Consider the following 10,094-nt stretch of genomic DNA (forward strand, 5'->3'; position numbering starts at 1 on the left):
GTGTGTGTGTGTGTGTGTGTGTGTGCTCATCTTTATTACAAAACAGGAGTCGTCAGGTCAGTCTGTTTGTATATTAGTGAACAAAAAGAAGCAGTGACAACAGATTATTACTCCCTCTCCACACACACACACACACACACACACACACACACACACACACACACACACACATCAATCAATCAATCGTTTATTTATATAGCCCTAAATCACAAATGTCTCAAAGGACTGCACACACACACACACACACACACACACACACACACACACACACACACACGGACACACCAGCATGGATATTGACGGAGATAGATATCTACATATATCCATATTTTAGAGTTATTTCTTTATATTCATAGTCATATTTTAAAACAGCTAGTGTTCTTCCATTTGTTCGCTTTCTGTTTGCCCGCAAGTAAACTGTGTGTTAGCCTTGAAGCTATGGAATGTAGGAAGTTGGAGTACTCTCTAAATATCTTATCTTTAGTTGAACAAAGAACCTGTATGTCCCATCTGGGGAGGGTGGGGGCTGGTTGCGTATTGAAGAAGTAGTGTCTTCCCCTTTGAATGTTAGATCAATTTGGGTAATGCGATCGAAAGGTTGTTGTATCTAGATTGGTCACCCAAAGCTTTGGTAATGAAATATCAAAATAAGCAACTCTGCCTGGGATTCATTTATAACCAGCTTATGTGTCATCAAAAGAACTTGGGAGAGACCGATAGTTTAAATTCCCAGCAGAGGAACGCCTGGTCCAACGCAACAATCTCTACAATAAGTTAACATAGCTAAGACAGGTGTTGAGGTCAAAGGTTAATTTCAAGCTGATAAGGTCAAAAGTCAATTTATACTTATTTAAGTACTTTTAAAAGGTGTCACTTAGCATGTTGGTATGCTAACGTGGTTTAAGGTGACTTGAATTAATATGCACGACATTGTTGCCCATGTGAGCATGCACATGTTGCACACGTGCTGAGCGTGCACCTTGAAGTGCTGTTGGATCAGTTGTCACACTCTGCCGTGTGCGGGGTCATGTGACCAAAATGTTGTCATCAATATTGATTGATCCCCAGTCAATCTTTTTTTCTTTTTGGTTCTCAGTGTAACACGGTTTGAGTCACAAAAAATAATTGCTAAATAAATATAACTTGTTATTATTATTAATACGGTCATTATTTTTCTGCTGATGTGATGACATGACCTAGCATCCCCCATTGACCCCACCTCCCAGAGGAGACCACTTTTATTCCGCTTCTATTCTTAGTCACATGAACGCCTCAAGCCCAAGAAGAAAAGAAGCAACACAAAACAAACGAGCCCTAAGAGTGGACCAAGTGGACTGGAAGAGGACTAGCAGGACTATAGGACGAAGAGTGGACAAGGGAGACTAGGAGAGGACAAGGACTAAGAGTGTACTGACTAGACTAAAAGATGGACTATCAGGGCTAGGACTACTGTAAGATTGGACCAGGGGGACTAGGAGAGGACAATGACAACGAGTGGACCAAGTAGACTAAGAGGACTATCAGGGTTAGGCCTAAGTGTGGATCAGGGGCACTAGGAGAGGACAAGGATTAAGAGTGGATCAAGTAGACTGAGAGGACTATCAGGGCTATAGGACTAAGTGTGGATCAGGGGGACTGGAAGAGGATTAGCAGGACTAAGACGAAGTGTGGACCAGGGGAACTAGGAGAGGAATAGGACGACCTAAAAGTGGAACAAGTAGACTATGAGACAACTAGCAGGTCTAGGACTATGAGTGGACCAAGTAGACTAAGAGGACTGTCAGGGCTAAGACTAAGTGTCGGTCAGGGGTACTAGAAGAGGACTAGCAGGACTAAGACGAAGAGTGGACCAGGGGCACAAGTAGAGGAATAGGACGGACTAAAGGTGGACCAAGTACACTAGAAGAGGACTAGCAGGCCTAAGACTAGGAGTGGACCAGGGGAACAAGGAAAGGAATAGGGATAAGAGCGGACCAAGTAGACTAAAAGAGAACTAGCAGGACTGGGACTAAGAGTGGACTCCAGAGATTAGATGAGGACAAGCAGAACTTGGACTAAGAATGGACTTGGGGAACTAGAAGAAGAGTAGCAGGACTGAGACAAAGAGTGGACCAGGGGAACTAGGACAGGAATAGGACTAAGAGTGCACTGAGTAGACTGGAAGAAGACTAGCAGGACTATGACTAAAAGTGGTCCAGGGGAACATAAGAGGAGTAGCAGAACTAATACAATTAAGACAAAAAGTGGTCCAGGGGGACTAGAAGAGAGCTAAGACTAAGAGTAGAACAAGTAAGCTCGAAGCGGACTAGCGAGACTAGGACTAAGAATGGACCCAGGAGACTAGAAAGAGAACTAGCAGGACTAGGACTAAGAATGGACCCAGGAGACTAGAAAGAGAACTAGCAGGACTAGGACTAAGAATGGACCTGGAGAACTACAAACCCCATTTCCATATGAATTGGGAAATGGTGTTAGATGTAAATATAAACAGAATACAATGATTTGCAAATCCTTTTCAAGCCATATTCAGTTGAATATGCTACAAAGACAACATATTTCATGTTCAAACTCATAAACATTTCTTTTTTTTTGCAAATAATCATTAACTTTAGAATTTGATGCCAGCAACACGTGACAAAGAAGTTGGGAAAGGTGGCAATAAATACTGATAAAGTTGAGGAATGCTCATCAAACACTTATTTGGAACATTTCACAGGTGTGCAGGCTAATTGGGAACAGGTGGGTGCCATGATTGGCTATAAAAACAGCTTCCATGAAATGCTAAGTAATTCACAAACAAGGATGGGGTGAGGGTCACCACTTTGTCCACAACTGCGTGAGCAAATAGTCAAACAGTTTAAGAACAACGTTTCTCAAAGTGACATTGCAAGAAATTTAGGGATTTCAACATCTACGCTCCATAATATCATCAAAAGGTTCAGAGAATCTGGAGAAGTAACTCCACGTAAGCGGCATGGCCGGAAACCAACATTGAATGACCGTGACCTTCAATCCGGCACTGTATCAAAAACTGACATCAATCTCTAAAGGATATCACCACATGGGCTCAGGAACACTTCAGAAAACCACTGTCACTAAATACAGTTCGTCGCTACATCTGTAAGTGCAAGTTAAAGCTCTACTATGCAAAGCGAAAGCCATTTGTCAACAACATCCAGAAACGCCACTGGCTTTTCTGGGCCCGAGATCATCTAAGATGGACTGATGCAAAGTGGAAAAGTGTTCTGTGGTCTGACGAGTCCACATTTCAAATTGTTTTTGGAAATATTCGACATCGTGTCCTCCGAACCAAAGGGGAAACGAACCATCCAGACTGTTATTGACGCAAAGTTCAAAAGCCAGCATGTATGATGGTATGGGGGTGTATTAGTGCCCAAGGCATAGGTAACTTACACATGTGTGATGGTATGGGGGTGTATTAGTGAACAAGACATGGGTAACTTACACATGTGTGATGGTATGGGGGTGTATTAGTGCCCAAGGCATGGGTAACTTACACATGTGTGATGGTATGGGGGTGCATTAGTGCCCAAGGCATGGGTAACTTACACATGTGTGATGGTATGGGGGTGTATTAGTGCCCAAGACATGGGTAACTTACACATGTGTGATGGTATGGGGGTGTATTAGTGCCCAAGGCATGGGTAACTTACACATGTGTGATGGTATGGGGGTGTATTAGTGCCCAAGGCATGGGTAACTTACACATGTGTGATGGTATGGGGGTGTATTAGTGCCCAAGGCATGGGTAACTTACACATGTGTGATGGTATGGGGGTGTATTAGTGCCCAAGGCATGGGTAACTTACACATGTGTGATGGTATGGGGGTGTATTAGTGCCCAAGGCATGGGTAACTTACACATGTGTGATGGTATGGGGGTGTATTAGTGAACAAGGCATGGGTAACTTACACATGTGTGATGGTATGGGGGTGTATTAGTGAACAAGGCATGGGTAACTTACACATCTGTGAAGGCACCATTAATGCTGAAAGGTACATACAGCTTTTGGAACAACATATGCTGCCATCTAAGTGCCGTCTATTTCATGGACGCCCCTGCTTATTTCAGCAAGACAATGCCAAGCCACATTCAGCACGTGTTACAACAGCGTGGCTTCGTAAAAAAGAGTGCGGGTAGTTTACCGGCCCGCCTGCAGTCCAGACCTGTCTCCCAAGGAAAATGTGTGGCGCATTATGAAGCGTAAAATACGACAGCGGAGACCCCAGACTGTTGAACGACTGAAGCTCTACATAAAACAAGAATGGGAAAGAATTCCACTTTCAAATATTCAATAATTAGTTTCCTCAGTTCCCAAACGTTAATTGAGTGTTGTTAAAAGAAAAGGTGATGTAACACAGTGGTGAATATGCCCTTTCCCAACTACTTTGGCACGTGTTGCAGCCATGAAATTCTAAGTTATTATTTGCAACAACAAAAAAATTAAGTTTATGCATGTTTGCATGTTCTCCCCGTGAATGTGTGGGTTCCCTCCGGGTACTCCGGCTTCCTCCCACCTCCAAAGACATGCACCTGGGGATAGGTTGATTGGCAACACTAAATCAATCAATCAATCAATGTTTACTTATATAGCCCTAAATCACTAGTGTCTCAAAGGGCTGCACAAACCACCACGACATCCTAGTGTGTGAATGTGAGTGTGAATGTTGTCTGTCTATCTGTGTTGGCCCTGCGATGAGGTGGCGACTTGTCCAGGGTGTACCCCGCCATCCGCCCGATTGTAGCTGAGATAGGCACCAGCGCCCCCCGCCACCCCAAAAGGGAATAAGCGGTAGAAAATGGATGGATGGATGGAATTTGAACATGCAATATGTCTTTGTAATCCATTCAACTGAATATGGGTTGAAAAGGATTTGCAAATCATTGTATTCTGTTTATATTTACATCTAACACAATTTCCCAACTCATGTGGAAACGGGGTTTGTACAAGAAGAGTAGCAGGACCAAGATGAAAAGTGGACCAGGGGGACTAGGAGAGGAATAGGGTTAAAGTGGACCAAGTAGACTGGAAGAGGACTAGCAGGACTAGGAGTGGACCAGGAACACGAGGAAAGGACAAGGGCTATGAGTGGACCTGGGGGACTAGAAGAGGTCAAGCAGGACTAGGATGAAGAGTAGACCAGGGGAATGAGGCGAAGACTACGTAGAGGTGTTGTACGGTGATTAACGTTCCAGGTGAGGTCATCAGTCGATAAAGGTTAAAGGTCAGGGTATTAAGGTGGGGATGTTGAAGGAGAAGTTTGACCCCGACCACCAACACAAATGACAGCATGAATAAAAGAATAGTGATTGTCTTGGCAACCAACATCTTCTCCATGACCATTTCCTTTTTTGTCATTTCAAACCACCACAAAAAATAAGGTTAATATTTAGCATGTTTACTTTTTATAAATAACATCCATACTTTTTCTATACCACTTGTTTTCGTTAGGGTCAAAAGTGAGCTGGAGCCAATCGCAGCTGACTTTGGGCGAGAGGTGACTGAGATACAGTAGAAATACGAAATTGTGATGTATAGACCAGCGGTTCTCAACCTTTTTTCAGTCATGTACCCCCTGTGAACATTTTTTTAATTCAAGTACCCCCTAATCAGAGCAAAGCATTTTTGGTTGAAAAAAAGAGATAAAGAAGTAAAATACAGCACTATGTCATCAGTTTCTGATTCATTGAATTGTATAACAGTGCAAAATATTGCTCATTTGTAGTGGTCCTTCTTGAACTATTTGGGGAAAAAATATATAAAAATAACTAAAAACTTGTTGAAAAATAAACAACTATTTCAATTATAGATAAAGATTTCTCCACATAGAAGTAATCATCAACTTAAAGTGCCCTCTTTGTGGATTGTAATAAAGATCTATCTGGATTCATGAACTTAATTCTAAACATTTCCCCACAAAAAAAAAATGTTTTAACATAAATATTTATGGAACATGTCCACAAAAAAATCTATCCGTCAACATTGAATATTGCATTGCTGTATTTCACCCCCACAGTTTATGAACTTACATTCATATAAAAAAAAAACATCTTTTAAAAAAAGCCTTTCTATAGACATGCATGCTGGTTGTAGCTTTTGGGCTGTTTCTAGTTTTATATTTTATTTATTTTTATTATTACTATTTTTTGACACTGTGGCACTTTGAGGTTGTTTGCTCAACGTAAAGTGCTTTTTACAAATAAAATGTATTATTATTATTATATGTTATTGAAGTATTATTCAATAAATATATTTATAAAGGATTTTTGACTTGTTGCTATTTTTAGAATGTTGTTTTTTAAAAATCTCACGTACCCCACTGGATTAGAGCAATAGCAAAGTAATATTCCCTCCGGGTACTCCGGCTTCCTCCCACTTCCAAAGACATGCACCTGGGGATAGGTTGATTGGCAACACTAAATTGGCCCTAGTGTGTGAATGTGAGTGTGAATGTTGTCTTTCAATCTGTGTTGGCCCTGCGATGAGGTGGCGACTTGTCCAGGGTGTACCCCGCCTTCCGCCCGATTGTAGCTGAGATGGGCGCCAGCGCCCCCCGCGACCCCGAAAGGGAATAAGCGGTAGGAAATGGATGGATGGATGGATGGATACGATGTTGTTCATGTTTTCCTAACACCATCAGTTATTAGAGACTCTGTATTGACTAGAGGGCTCCAGCAGGGGGCGCCCTTTCAGCTAAATTGTTAAAAGTCGGTAATAATTCGATGGATGGACACCGCTAAAAGTTAAACGCCTTTCAACAGCTTTCAGGTAAAAGTAACTTCATATAAATAGTTTATGCTCATGAGTGTGTTATTTACAGGTATAAACATGCTTATGGAATTATGTTATTCACCGTATGTGTGTGTAGCTCCAGTTAATTACGGTAAGTTTGATTGATGGCAAAAACAGCTAATGCTAATGCTAACTGCCATCTCTGGAGTAGTACTGAGAGAAATGATGTTGTAGTTTCCTGATTGAGTTTTCTGAAATAGCTTTGACTAATTAGGTGTATTCTGTATAAAATTGATGAGTGAGTAATTATCAGTACAATAGAAATGGGCTGAATTCACTGCAATTTTTTGTGAATTGTGTTTAATGCAGGGGTGTCAAACTCAAACACAGAGCGGGCCAACATTTAAAACTGAACAAAGCCGTGGGCCAAAGTTGAACAAATTCACCTTTAATAGGGACGCAAATGAGTTTTGCATTGAATATTGGGCAAGCAAGGCTTATGTAACTTTATAGTGACATGCAAAATCCAGTTTCAAATAATAATAATAAAAGTGGCATATCAAATACAATTTTAATAAAAATGGAATGCCTCTTTTCTATTTGCAGCGTTCTGAGGTAAACATCAAAATATTTTTTTTCCCATAGGCTAATAATTAATTTTAAAATAAAATAATAATAATGAATGAATCAAACACTGAAGCCTTGAAGTAGCAAGAGAATGTGCATGGATAAAAAGTTTATTACTGCTCAGTTTGCTACACTAATTTGCTATGACACATAACTTAATAGTGCAAAATCAACTTTCAAAAAACAAACAAAAAAATCATCAATGTGTATATTAAATACAATTTGTTCTCCCGAAATGTGTTTGTCATTCTTGTTTGGTGTGGGTGCACAGTGTGGCCCATATTTGTAACAGTGTTAAAGTTGTTTTTATACGGCCACCTTCAGTGTGACATGTATGGCTGTTGACCAAGTATGCTTTGCATTCACTTGTGTGTGTGTAAAAGCTGCAAATATTAATGTGACTGGGTTCGGCACGCTGTTTGTACGGAGAAAAAGCAGACGTGATGACAGGTTGTAGGGAACGCTAAAGGGAGTGCCTTAAAGGCACGCCCCCAATATTGTTGTCTGGGTGGAATTTGGTAGAAATTCGGGAGAATGGTTGATTTTCGGGAGGGGCACTGAACTTTGGGAGTCTCCCGGGAAAATTGGGAGGGTTGGCAAGTATGAGTATTAGCGGTGAATGCGGTGTTACAGTGGCACCGTCGCTGTATGATATCGGCGGGCCAGCTCTAATGTTAAATTGATATTGCCTCAAGGGCCAAATAAAATCACACGGCGGGCCAGAGTTTGACACCCATGGATTAATGTATGATATAATTAGTGGTACTTCATGTTAAAAACTGCGAGCAAGATGACATCTTCTCACTTGTTATTTTGACATATACTTTATGATCAGTGACGCGCAGTCAGGGTAGCCATCATGGAGAGAAAAAAAAATAAAAAAAAAAAATTGTTGTATGTATCCAGTGATTATACTATAAAGTTCTTTTCCATTTAACTTCACCAGTTTTAGATTATTTTTATTCAAAATCGCTGAATTTTCACATTTGCTGTTGAAATACTGAGCAGAGACTTGCGGTGACTCACATTCAGGTGAGTCTCCCCGTCACCATGGATTGCGCAATGACTCGGCTAACTGCTGGCCTGCTGTGCAGTGAGACCGTATTGTTATATGAATTATATTGTAAATTTCCATAGTTTAGTTAGCTGAGGTATATAATGTACAGTGTATTTTGTCAAAAACTGTATGTGTGTAACGTATTTCTTGTGCTGGCCAATCATAAAACGGCTCCGAAGACCCACTATGTGAGGAACCTGTTCTCCAGCCTCCTGGTGGAAGTGGGCGCTAGTGATCCCAGAGATCATTCTTGCACTACTCGGCTAGGCTTGGGACATCTGAAACCGGTATGTTTTAAAGTTGTCGTTTGTCTGCATATCGTAAAAACAACCGTCCAACATTGTACAACTAATTGTAATCTTATAGGTGCCGACCATCAGGGCCGAGTCGCGACGAAAGAGTGTGTCGAGTTGGTAAGTGAATTTGTTTGCTACTAGTAGCTACTAGCCGTACCCATGTATTTTCTATGGGCGGTTAGCATCGGGTTTTAATCCCGTTTCCTACAATGTTTCTGAGCCGATTGAATTTATATTTATGTCTTTATTTTGGGTACTTAAATATGGTGACTGAGAATTGTGGCGTTTTAAGGCCATCTGCATTTTTATGCTACAATACAACCTGCCCATAAACGGAACTTTCACTACAAACTGTCATATCCACAACGCCAACCCATGTGGCTGTATGAACTGCGAATGCACATATGGACTGCGATCAGTCTCATATGGCGCCTATAAATTTGAAGAAATTTTGATATTACTTTTTATGAATTACCTGAACTAATCCAACATTGTTTGTTGAGATTCCTTTCTGTTTTCTTCTTTTGTTTTGAATGGCTATTCCTATTAATGTCTGTCCACTAGTTGTTGCACTGTACATGTTTCAGTAACACCATTATCATTTAAAGTATTTAATTGTGTCTGTCCTACTCTCTCTGAGTACTAATCTAGACTTCTGATTAGCCCAAATATTGAGAACTTCTACTATACTAGCTAAAATACCTGCTACATTAAGTTAAAGTACCAATGATTGTCACACACACACTAGGTGTGGTGAAATTTGTCCTCTGCATTTGACCCATCCCCTTGTTCACCCCCTGGGAGGTGAGGGGAGCAGTGAGCAGTAGCGGCAGGGAATCATTTTTGGTGATTTAACCCCCAATTCCAACCCTTGATGCTGAGTGGCAAGCAGGGAAGAATGCTGGTATGAGCTGTTAAACATAACCCGTTAACTTCTGCCAATCAAATGGTGAATAAGATACTCTAAAGGGTTCATATGTTTATAAATCTGACTGTGATGAAGTCAGTGCCTCACCAGCCATGAACCTCACCGCACGTCACTGTTTTTGATGTAGTAATAGTGTATAAATGTTTGTGGCAGTACTGTAAACATGTGGATGCAGTTATTGAGGCATTACCTGAAAAAAAGTTGTCACTGTGCATATTTTCATCAGTATTCTTCTTTCAGGACTTTTACAAAATCATTCACACCTTCATTACATACATGTAATATTAACATAAATACAATATTCTTGTGTGCAGACCATTTTTTTATGATCACATTTTATATGACCAAGTCGCAATATAACATCCATCCGGCCATCCATCCATCCATTTTCTACTGCTTATTCCCTTAGGGGTCGCGAGGGGCGCTGGAGC

Source organism: Nerophis ophidion, linkage group LG10, assembly GCF_033978795.1.
Source record: "Nerophis ophidion isolate RoL-2023_Sa linkage group LG10, RoL_Noph_v1.0, whole genome shotgun sequence".
Lineage (NCBI taxonomy): Eukaryota > Metazoa > Chordata > Actinopteri > Syngnathiformes > Syngnathidae > Nerophis > Nerophis ophidion.